This window comes from Panthera onca, chromosome B3 (assembly GCF_046562875.1).
Source record: "Panthera onca isolate mPanOnc1 chromosome B3, mPanOnc1 haplotype 2, whole genome shotgun sequence".
Taxonomy (NCBI): Eukaryota; Metazoa; Chordata; class Mammalia; order Carnivora; family Felidae; genus Panthera; species Panthera onca.
In genome coordinates, this window is record NC_138344.1 from 91370227 (window position 1) to 91387155 (window position 16929).

At 34.8% G+C, this 16929-nt stretch overlaps 1 long non-coding RNA gene across 2 annotated transcripts in view; it reads left to right on the top strand.

The window, feature by feature from the left end:
- Positions 1–481: 481 nt before the first annotated feature.
- LOC144616531 (uncharacterized) overlaps positions 482–16929 on the top strand; it is a 39530-nt gene continuing 23082 nt past the window's right edge. Inside the window, exon 1 of one of the 2 annotated variants that reach the window (XR_013555893.2) lies at positions 482–833. This is a non-coding gene — a long non-coding RNA (uncharacterized LOC144616531). The remainder of the gene's footprint in view (positions 834–16929) is intronic. The other variant, XR_013555894.2, reaches the window with a different exon arrangement.

A 16929-nucleotide genomic window follows, 5' to 3' on the forward strand; every position in this document is an offset into this window, starting at 1 on the left:
ATATCTCATTTAAAGGTATAGTTATTACTGTGATAAGTTAGAACTTAACTTAAAATCCAGATTCAAGCTGAAAGCCCAACCAACGTTAAACTTTTAATAAGGTGTCATCAATTTACCACTAGATTAGTATTTTGACAGCAGAAGAGCAAAAATGCTAAAAGCATGTCCGTCAGATTGCCTAATTATTGACACAGTAAGGAAAAACTGTCCTTCTCATAGGTATACTGAATACACTAGAAGCACACTCTTACCTGCTTCTGAGTTGGTAGCTTACTATGTAGGCAAAGGAAACACTGGTGTGAAACGGGAGCACGGAAAGAGGTCAGGAGCCACAGTAGATAAAACGTGCGCAATGACGCCATGTCCCAGCACTGGGGGTGCTGACTGTAATAAGGTAGGATAAACTTTAGGAGTCCTGCCTGCCCCCTGGCGTCCGGGCCGCTGGTCCTCAAGGCCGCATCGGAGTTCAGTGAAGGTCACCGCAGCCTGCACGCCAGGGCCAGTGACTGGGCCTCCACGTGCCACAAGGGCTCTTGGAGGAATTGCAGCCCTGGGCAGCTGCGTGGCTGCGGCAGCGTGTGGTGACGTCGCAGCCACTGAGGACTGCGCGTGCTCACGTCCTTCCGGCGGGCTGAAGGCAGCAGAACCTCAGGTGGAGGCCTGCACCGGGCCCCATCCCCCACAGCCGCTCCACAGAGCCGCAATGGGCGCTCCCATATCCATGTACCTGGACGTCCTGTTCCCCGGATGAGAAGAGGTCGTGTTCCGGAAACACCAGACCATCTCAGAGAGAAGGGGGAGGAACCAGACCCGGGTTTCATCCGCTTCTTGAGGTAAATTTATTCGCTTCGGGGAACGAAGGCTTCGGTTGATCCAAGATTTGTGCACAACAACTGCATTTTGGGAAACTATTTTAAGTAGATTATTTTTATTTTTTTTATTAAAAATTTTTTTAATGTTTTTATTTTATTTTTGGGACAGAGACAGAGCATGAGCGAGGGAGGGGCAGAGAGAGAGAGAGAGAGAGAGAGAGAGAGAGAGAGAGAGACAGAATCCGGAGCAGACTCCAGGCTCTGAGCTGCCAGCCCAGAGCCCCTCGTGGGGCTCCAACTCGCCAACGGGGAGATCATTACTTGAGCTGAAATCAGATACGCAACCGACTGATCCGCCCAGGCGCCCCTAAAGAAATTATTTTTAAATGGACAAGTATTTATGTAAAAAGGCATTAACACGGTACATTACATTGGAATGCTTCCATAAATACTGAATATTCAAATATAGTGCTGTTACTGCCATTGTGTATCTTACAATATCACACCTGTGAACTGTCATTAATACAATGGAACTATATGCAATTAAAAATATTTACATGGAGGGGCGCCTGAGTGGTTCGGTCACTTGAGCCTCCGACTTTGGCTCAGGTTATAACCTCACGGTTGATGAGTTAGAACCCCTCGTCTTGGGCTCTGTGCTTACAGCTCAGAGCCTGGAGCCTGCTTTGGATTGTGTCTCCCTCTCTCTCTGCCCCTCCCTGCTCATGCTCTGTTCTCTGTGTCTCAAAAATAAATAAACATTAAAAAAAATTTACATGGAACTTTTAATGCCATCAGAATATTCTAATTAAATAGCGTTTGTTGGGAAAATTGGAATAAGGATTTGTAATTACAAGGAGACATAAAAAATATGGCACATATTTATAGAAATGAATATGTGATTAAATGTATTACATATTCTCCATTTTATTTAAAGTTATCAAAAAAGTTAATAAATTCTTACTAGTTTAGGATACTCCAGTACACTGAGAACATTTTATTGCTCAAATGACTACAAAACGTGCATTGGAACTTGTGTAAAGAATGTTAACATTTAAATTGATCTCCACACAAATGAAATCAATACATTTTTAACAAATAATAAAGTAAAATATGTTAAAACAATTTAGAGTGACAGATGAAAAAATATTGTCTCTATCACATATTCCAATTGAATTTTCAATGGCTTCATTTTATAAATCCATTTTATATATTAAATATCTAAACTATATAATTTTTGTCTTAAATTCATGTTGTCACTTCAACAATTCAATGTTGAGTAGTTAAAGATATGCACACATGCACACACATATTTAAGTTTTGAGATAAACACTAAACTATTTCTTCATTTGTTTATGACAATGCCTTCTTAGAAACAAATAAACCACCATTTCCATTTCTTTCTGTTCTGAACAGGTGAAAATGACAGTAAAATCAATAAAAAGAATTGTAAGGTCAGGATAAAGAACATTCTCAGTTCAGATCTTAATTTCAGGAACAATTTGCCATGACATCTGTGTAGTCTCTTCATGAAAGTTTAGCAGATCTGACAGCTAATTAATTATAAAGCAAGATTAGCAACTGGACAGAAGTACTGGCAGAAGAGAATTCATCTTTTGTGTCAACATGTTTCAGTATATTCATTTTCTTAGGCCTGAAACACATACCCCTAGTAAATCATTGTTTATCTTTAAGCTCAAAAAGGAAATCAAACATGACATGAACAATTACCAAGGTATTCTTAGAAAAATGCATTTTCAAAAAGAAAAAAGTAAACAAATTATAATCATGTGACATCTGAGATTTCCCTGTGTTTTTTGTCTAAATTATATGCAAAACGTAAAATTACTTTATTTTAAAATTATAACAGATAGAAATATAAAACCACCAATAGAAACAAAGTGCATATAAAAGATCAAAAATTAAGCATAGATACAAAAATTACAGCTTATAATTTAACAATACAAAGTCCAAGGTAACAATATTATTATAATAAGTTCAAAAGGGAAAATTTGCTGGTAAGAAATTAATAATTTCCATTTTTAGTAATTTATAAATGTGTATTGAGCTAATCGAAATCCTGTTTTTATACATCAATGAATAAAATAAAATAAGCCAAATAAAAACTTGTTACCCCCCCCCACCCCACCAATGAAGTGTTTCAACATTATATTCTGTTAAAAATAAATGTAGAGACTTCTGGTTTCCATTTCAGTATGTAAGAAGCTTGGAAGTTGCCACTCTGTCCTAACTACTAGTGAAAACCTATACACACTGAAAAATCAAGACTTCTTAGATCTGGAAGTAAAGTCAGGCCATAGAATAAACAGCTGCCTCCAAAACTGAAGAGACAAACAAAATGTCACAACTTAACTGCAGCAGAAACCCGCTAGAAGAAATGTTAGTAGGAACCAGTGCTAAACTAGAAATATTTGATCTTTAATTAAGATCAAATTAAGAAACTCAAGGTGGACAATCCTAAGAGTCAAAAATTCCTAGAGGACCCAGTCATAGCAGGAATCCATGCTTTTGTGAGTTTAAACATCCAGAGCTCAACCAGATTATAGAGTAAGTATCAGAAAAATATTCTTAGGCATTCATGCTTCCATGGTGGGGGGAGAAAAGGAACCATTTTGAATATGCCAGAACACTGTGTTCTTAATAAGGTCTATACTCAGAAGAAACCATTTATTCAGAGTCTAACCTAATGTGGTTTAATTAGAATCTAACTAACCTGGGTAAATGTAAAGACCCAACCTTCAATGGCTCTAGCCTTTCATGTAGAAAAAGAAAATACCCAACTCCAGTCCACTTTGGCCATCTGGTCCCACCCAAGTAGGTAGGATCTAAGAAGCCCTTGTGAAGTTCATAATATGAAGGCACAGTCTCATTAAAAGGTGGAGACCTAATCGTAGGACTATAGAACACTTCATATGCCCAAATATCTTACTACCACATTACTAACAACCTATTTACAGCAATTCTTTTTACCTAGTACATCACATCTAGCTATCCAGGAAAATAGCCAACACTTACTAAAAGTCAGAAAACAGTTGGAAGAGACAGAGCAAGCATCAGAATGAGGCTAAGATGTGGCAGGGATGCTGGTGTTTTCAGACAGGAATTTAAAACACCAATTCTTAACATACTAAGAACTCTGATAAGGTAGACAGCATGAAAGAACATATGGGCCAAAATAGAGAGTGTAAATTCTAAGAGAAAATAAAAAAGAATTACTAGATATCAAAAGCACTGTAACAAAAAAGCTTCCTAACTTACTAGGAGGGCTAAATGGACAGGCTGAAGGAAAAATCTTTGTACTCAGGATTATCTAAATCCTGATAAACTGTGAAAAGTGGAAAGCAAAGAAAAAAGACACCAGCGGGGGGGTGGGGGAATCTAGAATGGTGTATCAAGAACAGAGAGACAGCTACAAAGGGTGTAACATATGTGTAATGGCAATACCAGAGAAGGAAGAGTGAAAAGAACAGAAGTATTTGAAGCAATAATGACTTAGAATTCCTCACATTAATGTCAGACACAAAGCCATAGATCCAGGAAGCTCAAGAACATGATCAAGATAAATGCCCCCTCGAAATGTGAATAAGCCTGTATCTTTTTAAAAAGTGTTATGCTAAGTGAAATAAGTCATACAGAGAAAGACAGATACCATATGTTTTCACTCTTATGTGGATCCTGAGAAACTTAACAGAAGGCCAAGGGGGAGGGGAAGGAAAGAAAAAAAAAAAAAAAAGGTTAGAGAGGGAGGGAGCCAAAACATAAGAGACTCTTAAAAACTGAGAACAAACTGAGGGTTGATGGGGGGTGGGGGGGTGGGTGATGGGTATTGAGGAGGGCACTTGTTGGGATGAGCACTGGGTGTTGTTTGGAAACCAATTTGACAATAAATTTTATATTAAAAAAATGTTTCTTGATAACTTTCCAAAACAAAAAGCACCAGGCCAAGATGGGTTCACTGAGGATTCTACCAAATGAGCCAAAAAGAAATTGTACCGATTAGTTATAGTCTACTTAAGAAGTAGAACCAGAAGGAATGTTTCCTAACTCATTCTATGAGGCCAGCATTACCAGAATATTAAAACGAGACAAAGATATTACAAGAAAAGAAACTACACACCAGTATGGTTCATGAACACAGATGTAAAAATCTTCATCAAAATAAAAATAAAATCCAAAAATGTATAAAGAATTATTTCCCATGATCAAATGGTATTTATCACACATATGCAAGGCTTCTCAAAACTCTAATGGTAATGCATCACATCAATAGGATAAAGAAGAAAAATCATGTGATCATATCAATAAATGAAAAAAAAAGCATTTGTCAAAATCCAACACCCTTCCATGATAAACTCTCAGCAAACTAGGAACAGAGGGGAGGCCTTCACCTTGATAAAGAATATTTACAATAAACCTACAAGAACAAGGCAAAGATGTCCTTTCTCACCATTCTTTTACAACATCATATGAGAAGTCTTCTCTAATTCAGTAAGAAAAGAAAAAGAATACGAAATATACAGATGAGAAGGAAGAAATAATACTGCTGTTTTCAGAATAGCATAATTGTGTAAATAGAAAATGTGAAATAATCCACACACACACACACACACACACTCTTAGAACTAATGTCATTATAGTAAGGATGGAATATATAAGGTTGATATACAAAAGTCAATATACCAGCAAGGAACAAGTAGAATTTGAAATTAAAAAACACAAAACGATTTACATGAGCAACCCCCCAAAAATGAAATAATTGGGTAAAAACTTAAACCTAATAAAATATATGAAAGATCTATATGAAATAAACTGATCAAATAACTAAATGAAGAGATATTCCATGTTCATAGAAAGGAAGATTCACTATTGTGATGTGTCAGTCCTTTGCACTCTGATCTATAAATTCAGTGTCATACCAATAAAAATCTCAGCTAGTTATTTTGCATGTAGATACTAATACATAGTAATAGGTTATATGGAGAAAAAAAATCAAACAAGTAAAAATAAAAATGAAATTTGTATGGAGAAACAAAAGACTGATAAAACAGCCATTTTGATATTCTAATATTTGTTTTAAATTTACTGGTGGTCACCATCTTATCTCCATCAAACATAAAATTATATATTTTTATATGTTAAAATTTTATTTTCCTAGTTTTATTGAGATACAATTGACATACAATAGTGTATTTAAGGTGTACAACATGATATATACATTAGCTGTATATATACAGAAATAATTACCATAATAAATTTAGTTATCATCCATTACCTTACATAGTTACAATATCATTTCTATAAATAAAATTAAATTACTTGGGGTGCCTGGGTGGCTCTGTCAGTTAAGTCTCTGACTCTTTTTTAAATTTTTTTATTTATTTTTGAGAGAGAGATAGAGAGAGAGGGTGAGTGGGGAAAGGGCAGAGAAAGGAGACACAGAATCTGAAGCAGGCTCCAAGTTCTAAGCTGACAGCACAAAGCCTGATGCGGGGCTTGAACCCACGAGCCATGAAATCATGACCTGAGCTGAAGTCTATGCTTAACCGACTGAGCCATCCAGGTGCCCCAAGTGTCTGACTCTTTGATTTTGGCTCAGTTCATGATTTCATGGTTTGTGAGATCAAGCCCCACATTGGGCTCTGTGCTGACCCCACAGAGCCTTCTTGGGATTCTCTCTCTCCCCTCTCTCTCTGCCCCTCCCCTGCTCATGCTCTCTTTCAAAATAAACATTAAAAAAATAAGTTCAATTACAACTCACACACAATTAAGTATATTCTTACATATAATTTAATATGCATACACCATCATCAGAAGAAAAGTTAGAATACTTTTACTGAAAACTTTCCCTTTAAATCCTGTGTTTTCATGAGTTCGTTGACAGAATTAACATTATTATCATTGTTATTGTTATATCTCTTTTATTTTAGTAATACACAAAAATCTCAAATGAGCTTCTAGACACATCATAATCCATTTCCACCTTAATAAACATGCCATATTATTTTTTTTTGTTTTCTATTTTTTTTAACCTTTTCTGTGCCTATCTTGAATCCCTTTCTCTGATTAAAGTGCCATTTGGTCAGGTAAATTGCAACAAGTTGCTTCAGTTTTTCCTTTTTCTCCTTCCGGTATTGTTCACAGATATCCTCTAGTGTCTTTTATAAAATTGTAAAATAAAAAGAAGTATTTATTTTGCCCTAAGAAAAAGACAACACAACTGTTACATGGTTGGGCAGAGGGTTCTTAAGGATAATTCTTTTCTCAACAGAGTGCATAAATATTGCTCTTTTGTGTGTTGACTTCCTGTTGCATGAGAGGCCTGAACATGATATAATTATCTTTGCCCTACAAGTAAACTGTACTTTCTCTGAGGAAGCTTGTAATACTTTCTTCTTACCCTTGAAATTGAGGTAGTTTCACACACGTGTGAAATATATATATGCGTGTGTGTGAAACTACCTCAATCTCAAGGGTAAGAAGAAAGTATTACAAGCTTCCTCAGAGAATATATATACACACACGCACACACATACATATATACGTATAAATTCAAGTTAGTTAACAGATAATATTGGTTTCAGGAGTAGAACCCAGTGATTCATTACTTACATATAATAACCAGTGTTCATCCCAATAAGTACTCTCCTTAATGCCCATTACCCATTTATCCCATTCCCGCTCCCACTCCCACCTCTCCTCTAGGAACCCTCAGTTTATTCTCCATATTTAAGACTCTCTCACAGTTTGCCTCTCTCCCTGTTTTTATTTTTTCTCTCCCTTCCCCTATGTTCATCTGTTTTGTTTCTTAAATTCCACGTATGAGTGAAATCATATGACATAAGAAAGTAGTCCAATTTCATACTTTTGCATGTCACTGTCCAGTTTTCCCATCACCATTTGCTGAAGAGACTGTTTGTTTTTTTTCTTTGTTTTGTTTTGTTTTGGTTTGTTTTGGTTTTTTGTTTTGTTTTGTTTTGTTTCTCTATTGGATACTCTTTCTTGCTTTGTCAAAGAGAAGTTGGCCATACATTTGTGGGCCCATTTCTGGGTCCTCTATTCTGTTCCATTGATATGTGTTTGTTTTTGTGCCAGTACCATAGTATGTTGATGATTATAACATTGTAATACAGCTTGAAGTCTGGAATTGTGATGTCTCCAGCTTTGGTTTTCTTTTTCAACATTAATTTGGCTATCCGGCGTCTTTTCTGGTTCCATACAAATTTTAGGATTGTTTGTTATAGCTCTGTGGAGAATGCTGATGTTATATTGATAGGGATTGCATTGAATGTGTATATCGCTTTGGGTAGTATATATATTTTAACAATATTTGTTCTTCCAGTACATGAGCATGGAATGTTTTTCCATTTCTTTTTGTCTTCTTCAACTTCTTTCATAAAGTCTCTATTGTTTTCAGCATACAGATCTTTTTACCTCTTTGGTTGGGTTTGTTCCTAGGTATCTTATGGTTTTTGGTGTCATTGTAAATGGGATTGTTTCCTTGATTTCTCTTTCTGTTGCTTCATTATTGGTGTATAGAAATGAAACCAATTTATATCCTGCAACTTTGCTGTATTCATGTATCAGTTCTAGCAGTTTTTTGGTGGAGTCTCTCAGGTTTTCCAGAGTATCATGTCCACAAAGAGTGAAAGTTTGACTTCATCTTTGCCAATTTGTATGCCTTTTATCTTTTTGTTGTCTGATTGCTATGGCTAGGACTTCACTATGTTAAACAACTCTCTATGTATAGAGAGTGGACATCCCTACTGTGTTTCTAACCTTAGAGGGAAGCTCTGTTTTTTTCCCATTGAGGATAATATTGGCTGCGAGCCTTTCGTATATGGCTATTAAGATGTCGAGCTATTTTCCTTCTATCCCTACTTTCTTGAGGGTTTTTATCAAGAATGGATGCTGCATTTTGTCAAATGTTTTTTCTGCTCTATTGAAAGGATCATATGGTTCTTATCCATTCTTTTATTAATGTGGTGTAATCACGTTGATAGATTTGTGAATATTGAACCAGCCCTGCAGCTCAGGAATAAATCCCACTTGATCATGGTGAGTAATTCTTTTAATGTACTGTTGAATTTGATTTGCTAGTGTCTTGTTGAGAATTTTTGCATCCAGGTTCGTCACGGATGTTGGCTTGTAATTCTTTTTAGTAGAATCTTTGTCTGGTTTTGGAAATGAGGTAATGCTGACTTCGTAGAATGAGTTTTGAAGCTTTCCTGCCATTTCTATTTTTCCGAACAGTTTGAGGAGAATAGGTATTAACTCTTCTTTAAATGCCTGGTAGAATTCCCCTGGGAAGCCATCTGTCCCAGGACTCATTTGTTGGGAGATTTTTGATTACTGGTTTAATTTCTTTGCTGGTTATGGGCCTGTTCAAATGTTTTATTTCATTCTTCAAAGTTTCAATTTTGGTAGTGTGTGATTTTCTAGGAATTTTTCCATATCTTCTGTATTGCCCAGTTAGCATATAATTTTTCCTAGTATTCTCTTATAATTCCTTGAGTTTGTGTGGTGTTGGTTGTGATCTCTCTTCTTTCATTGATGATTTTATCTATTTGGGTCCTCTCTTTTCTTTTTGATAAGTCTAGCTAGAGGTTTATCAATTTTGTTTATTCTTTCAAAAAACCAGCTTTTAGTTACAATGATCTGTTCAAGTGTTTTTGTTTGTTTCTATCATTTATTTCTACCCTAATCTTTGTTATTTCCTTTCTTATTCTGGCTTTAGGCTTTATTTGCTGCTTCTTCTCTAGCTCCTTTAGGTGTAAGGTTAGGTATATTTGGAACCTTTCTTGCTTATTGAAATAGGCCTGAATTGCAATGTACTTTCCTCTTAAGACTGCCTTTGCTGCATCCCAAAGGGTTTGGACTGTTGTATTTTCATTTCAATTTGTTTCCATGTATTTTGTTATTTCTTCTTTAATTTCCTGGTTAACTCATGTATAAATCAATTAATAACAAACATAAAGAAACTCACTGATAATAATACCCTAAGAGTAGGAAACTTTAATATCCTACTTACAACAATGGACAGATCATCAAAACAGAATATCAAGAAGGAAGCAATGGTTTTAAATGACACTCTGGACCATATGGACTTAACATATATTCAGAACATCTCATCTAAAGCAGCAGAATACACATTCTTCTCGAGTGCACATGGAACATTCTCCAGAATAGACTGCATACTGGATCACAAATCCTCCCTTGACAGATATAAAAAGATCAAGATCATATGATGCATATTTTCAGATCACAATGCTATGAAACTTGAAATCAATCACAGGAAAAATTTTGGAAAGCCTTCAAATAGGTGGAGGTTAAAGAACATCCTACTAAAGAATGAATGGGTTAACCAGTAAATTACATTCTTGCTTTGTTGAGGTACAATCGATATATGAAAAATTATATACATTTAATGAATACATTTTTATGAATGTTCACATATGCATACACTCGTGATACTATCAACACAATCGAGGTACTAATCATCTACCAACTCCCCAATCTCCCTATGTTCTTTTGTGTGTATGTAGGTTTGTATGTTTGTTTGTTTTTTTGTTTGTTCCATTATGGTATGAACATAACACCAGGTTTATTTTCTTTATATATTTTAAAGTACAGAACAACATATTATTAACCATTGGTAGTATATTTTCCAGCAAAGCTCTAGAATTTATTCATCCTATCTAAATTGAACTTTATACCCATTGAGCAACAATTTTCTATTTCCCTCTTCCTCTGCCCCCGAGAGACATCTTTTAGTCTCTATTTCTATGAGTTTGGTTATTTCAGATACCTCATAAGAGGGGAATCTGCAGCATTTGTCTGATTATGACTCGCTTATATCACTCAGTAATAATGTCCTCTAGGATAATCCATGACATAAAATTGTAGATTTCCTTTTTTTTTTAAGGCTGAATAATATATTATCATATGTATACACCACATTTTTAATCCATAGGCACTTAGATTATTTCCATATCTTGGTTTTTATGACTAATATTGCAGTGAACATGGGAGTGCAGACATCTCTTTAAGATCTTGATTTCATTCGTTTGGATATACCACAAAAGTAGGATTTCTGGGTCACATGTAAGTTCTATTTTTAATTTGTTAAGGAACCTCCATAATGTATTCCATAGTAGCTACAGTGTTCTATATGCCCACCAACAGTGAATAAGGGTTCTAATTTCTCCATATGCTTGCTAGGCATTGTTACATGTTTTGTTGTTGTTGTTGTTAATAGCTACCTTAACGGGCATGAGGAAATATCTAATTGTGTTATATTAGTTTCAGGTATACAATATAATGATTCAAGTATTCTATACATTACTCAGCACTTATCAAGATAAGTATGCTCTTAACATTCTTTATCTATTTTACCCATTGCCCCACCAACTTTCCCTTTGGCAATTACCAGTTTGTTCTCTGTATTTAAGAGTCTTTTTGCTTGTCTCTTTTTTTTCTTTGTTGGTTTGTTTCTTAAATTCCATATCTGAATGAAATTATATGGTATTTCTTTATCTATCTGACTGATTTCATTTAGCATTTTACTTTCTAGGTCTATCCATATTATTTCAATGACAAGATCTTGTTATTTTTTTATGGTTGGGTACTTTCATTGTGTGTGTGTGTGTTTATATATGATATGTGTGTGTGTGCACGTGCGTATATACATATATATATGTATATATGTATATATAGTGTGTGTGTATATATATACGCACATGCGCGCACACACACACACACACATACTACTTCTTTATCCATTCATCTATTGATGGACACTTGGGATGCTTCCACATTTTGGCTATTGTAAATAATTCTGCAATAAACATAAATGTATGTATCTTTTGAATTGTTTTCATTTTGCAAGGGTAAACACCCAGGAGTGGAATAACTGGATCATATGATAATTCTATTTTTAATTTTTTATGGAAACTGTATACTGTTTTCTTCAGTGGCAGCACCAGTTTGCATTCCCATCAACAGTGCACAAGTGTTCCTTTTTCTCCACATCCTCATCACTACTTATTATTTCTTGTCTTTTTGATTCTAGCCATTCTGACAGCTGTAAGGTGATATCTTATTGTGGTTTTAATTTGCATTTCCCTGATGATTAGTGATGTTGAGCATCTTTTCATGTGTCTTGGCCATCTTTATTTCTTCTTTAGAAAAAAAGTCTGTTTTTTAATAGCTTTGCCCATTTTTAATCAGTTTACTTGTTCTATTACGGTGTTGATTTGTATTAGTTCTTTATATATTTTGGATATTAACCACTTGTCAGATATATAATTTGCAAATATTTTCTATCATTGAGTAGTTTGCCATTTGGTTTCATTGATGGTTTCCCTCACTGTGCAAAAGGTTTTTATTTTAGTATACTTCCAGTAGTTTATTCTTAATAAACTTTTATCTCCCTTGCTTGAGGAGATATGTATACAAAAATGTTTCTATAGCGAATGTCAAAGAAATCATTGCCTATATTTTCTTCTAGGAGTTGTATGTTTTTAGATCTCACATTTGGGTCTTTAATCTATTTACATAAATTAACTTTGTAAGTAACTGTAAAAGCAAATATAAACAACGTAAAAATTTTAAATACTTCTTATAAAGTAAAATATCACTTTAATCAAAATGGTTTACTGGAAAAACATTTAAAAACTTCAAACTTGTGATTCAATTAAAATAATTTACTTTGAAGAAATAGCTTTTTCTTCATCTCTATGGTATTTAATTCTGTTATATTTCTTCTCTTATTTATGAATTTTGGTTTCTTTTCCATTTTTTTTCTTCACTCTGAATGTTTTCATTTTTTCATATTGTAGGCCACAAAGACTCTTTGATCCAAACTGTAGTCATGTTTCCCTGAGCCCTCCTCTGAGCTCGATCTAGACCTTAGCCCCTTTGCTGGGCTTACTTTGCCCAGATGTAGTAAGAATCCTGTTAATTCAGTTTAATGAGAATCTCCCCATCCTTGAAGTATGATCACCCTGGCCTGCCTACATCAGGAATCTCCTTCAACTGGTTTGGCAAAAATCTCCCACCCATTATGTTCTCTTAGTAACTTCCCATCACTTGCCCTCTTAATTCTGTTTTGTAAATCCCCACTTGTCCATGTTGTGTTCAGAGTTGAGTCTGATCTCTCTCCTCTACGTGATAACCTTAACACCTGTCTCAATAGTCCTTAATAAAGCCCTCTTCACTATTTTAACAAATGCAAGAATATTTTATTTAATATAAGATTCCTTTATTTGTCTTCCGTATCTCTTACACTGTCATTCATACTTGCCATCAATTTTTATAACCTTAGTGTATGCAATATTCACTTGGTCTTCTAGAAATTAAGTATGGATCATATGCTTTTTTTTGTTGATCTGTTGTCAGTTTCAATTATGGATATTATGTTTTTTGATTATTGTATATTTATAATTCAGAAAGATTTTCCATTCCACTTATGATGTCTCTAGAAAAGTCACTTTTTTCAAATTTCCTTTTGGTTCTCCTAAGTTTTTAATTTAAATAAGAAAAGGTATTTTAGATTACTAAATCTACCTAAAAATAATTGGAACTTTTCTTTCATGTCCATAGTGGTCAGTTCCCTCAGTACTAGTGTATAGCACAGTATTGGTTTCTTTTGGGTAACAGAGAGACAAAAAACATTTGAGAGTTTTACATATCTATATAGTGAATCAGGGGCAAAATACTTGACCCACAATTACAATCTTCAGACTTGTTGAAATATCTGGAGCAGAAGTGGTTGCAATGATTCTCTATTCCCAGATCCCCCCTGTTACAGGAAGCAATTTTCTATAATGAGTAATGACTAGAAGAAATTCATTTTGCACTGCAAACACTTGGACATTTTCAATATCTTAAAAATGTGGAAACTGTATCAAGGCTCACTGACAAAATGGCTGCATCATTGGCCATATTAAATGAGAAAATATTTGTAAATTTATTAGAACTATGTCTGGCACTCAACAAATGTTAGCTACTATTTGTTATTAAAAGAATCTACAGACTCCTATCAGTCTGGGACTTAGATAATCATTTATTCTTCACACAGTTGATTAGAAGTTCATTTTATCCAGAAGATTTCAAGATTTGTACATTAAAGACATATACTGTGTTGCCTGGGTGGCTCAGTCAGTTGAGTGTCTGCCTTCAGCTCAGGTCATAGTCTCATGGTTCATGAGTTCGAGCCCCACATCGGGCTCTGTGCTGACGGCTCAGAGCCTGGAGCCTTCTTCAGATTCTGTGTCTCCCTCTCTCTGCCCTTCCCCCATTTCCCCCACCTTTCTCTCTCAAAAGTAAAAACAAAAAAAAACATTTAAAAATTAAAAAAAAAAGACATCCACCAGACAGAACCAGCATGTTATTTATTGGTGTAATATTCTAGACAAGGAGTAGTTAAGGGAAGGCATGTAAACATCTATGCCACCTTCTTCCTAGAATATTCTTTCTTTTATTTTCCTTTCTAAGAATTTTTAAGTTGAATATTGTATATATACAGAAATATGTGCACATAATAAGCTTATATATTGAAGAATTCTTACAAGGTCAAAACTCCGACACAATACAACTGAAAACAAGAAATAGAACATTACCATTACCACAGAAGTCTTCTTGAATCCTCCTAGTCAATACACCTCTCCAAAGATTACCATTATTCTCATTTCTGTTTGCAAAGATGGTGTGTTTTTTTTGTTTTTAACTCGATATGAATGAAATCAGTGTGATTTTTGTCTGGATTTTTTGTTGTAGTTGTTAACATTATGTAAATGGTATTCTTTATCCACATTGTTTTGTTTATATCATCCATTTTTATTTCTGTGCAATATTACCTTTTTGATGAATATGTCACAATGTTTTTTCCATGTCAAATTACTTTCAGTGTAAATTAATACAGGTTATATTGCTATGATCTGTCCTCTTTGGTGCAAATATATATGTATATTTGTTGGTTACATTTTTTGTTTGATGTTAGGGTGTGCATATGTTTAACCTAGTAGATTTCATTAGTTTGCAAAGTACCAGTTTCACTTCCCTTACCCCACAGCAATATTCAAAGACTATCATTGCTTCACATCCTTGTCAGATAAGTTTCTTATTTGTCATGAGATTTACTCCAGTGGGTATATAGTTACCTCACATTGTTGTTGGAGGCGTTTAGAACAGCTATCCCAAAATATGCCACTCTGGCATATTAACTATCTTGATAAAGGCACATGAAAAACAACAGATGCAAGAAGTACACTCTGGCCTTGTTCCTTTTTCTTAAAAGTAGGAGACGAAATTTCCATGTGAAAGGTGTCCTCCCTATACCAGAAGGAAACATTCTTACCACCAACTGGGAAGTTGAGATGGAAAGAATTCTGTACAGACCTTGTTAAAATAATTATTTTCCTTTAGCCTCCTCACATAGTTTCGTTACTTTTCCACAATTGCCTTTTTATTCAACTTTGTATAAAGCATTTAAATTTTGCCACTTCTTTGGGTCTTCATTCCTTATGAAGTCTCCCATTTCACCTAAAACTAGCATTAAATAAATTTATATGCTTTTTCTTCTGTTGATCTGTCTTATTTTAATTTAATAATCAGGCCCGAGAAAAAATCCAAACAGGGTAGAGCTAATACATGTCTCCCTGATCATTAAGGAAGGTGGGCCATGTTTCCATGTCTTACCAGCCAATTGTATATGCTTTTTTATCCATTTTCAGTTAACTTTTTTTTTTCATTTATTTTAGGGGCTATTTATTTTGTTAAAAGAGAAGGAAAAAAAGTTGCTCCAATAATATTCTAAAATTAAGTCTAACTTATCATGTCTGGCAAGTACAATGTCTTCATGTGTAAGTTCAGGGGGCTTCTCCAAGCAACAGCTTGAAAGAGCTATAGCAAAAGAGCCTATATTTCAAACGAGGCAAGATTCTAAATCCAAGTTTCTGCTCACAAGGTGGACTATAGATTCTTTGTGATTGATTGGACATGTTCAGTTTTCATATCACTGATGCTGGGAAATCTGGTTTCAAAACAATCTGATATAAGTTGCTTAAAAGCCAGCAGGCCTAATTTCCTTAGGGAGGTGTGCATTGCTGAAGTGTAACAGAATTTTTGTTATCAATATAGTTTGGATACAAGAACTTTGCCATTTATATGTATCGCTGTTATATTATCATTTTTATTTGCTTTTATACACAGTCAAATGTTTTGTGTTTTTTTTTAATTATCAAAAATCTCTAACTTTAATGTAACCCAGATTCATTAACACCATTTTTCTGAATGTTTAGGAGTTTTTTGTGTTTTTGTTGTTCTCGTTTTGGTACTGATGTAAAAAATTCTTCCTTAACCCAAAGTTAAGAAAGTTCTTATGCTTTATTTTCTCATTTGCATTGGCAGTTTACCTCGAGTGGAATTTTATGTAAAGGGTGAGGTAGAATAACATTATGCTTTGTCCAGTTGGACATCTATCTACTGGACCCAGAACCTTTCGGTGAAAAATCCCTCAGTGTTCTGCGGTGCCTCATTTGTCACAAACCAAGTGTTTTTTCATTCATGAGCCTTTTTATGAAGTCTTTAAATCTGGGTTTTTTTTTTCTTTATCATTGCTTCAAAATTAAACTCTTTTCCATACTTTAGCTTTATAATTGCTTGCAATACAATAACGAAAACCCTTGGGGCGCCTGGGTGGCTCAGTTGGTTAAGCGTCCGACTTTGGCACAGGTCATGATCTCGCAGTCCGTGAGTTCAAGCCCTGCGTTGGGCCCTGTGCTGACCGCTCAGAGCCTGGAACCTGTTTCAGATTCTGTGGTCCCTCTCTCTCTGACCCTCCCCCGTTCATGCTCTGTCTCTCTCTGTCTCAAAAATAAACGTTAAAAAAACTTTTCTTAAATAAAAAAGAAAAAAAAAAAAGAAAACCGTAATGTATTAGCTAACTTTACATAGGACTGTAAATGTGTTAGAGAGCATTAAAATCCCTAAATTAGCATGCCACCCAAATTCCAAAGTATTTTAACAGACACCATTTTATTTTTATTTTATTTCTTACAATAGCATTCTGAGGCAGTCTCGCCTATATCCCTGTCCA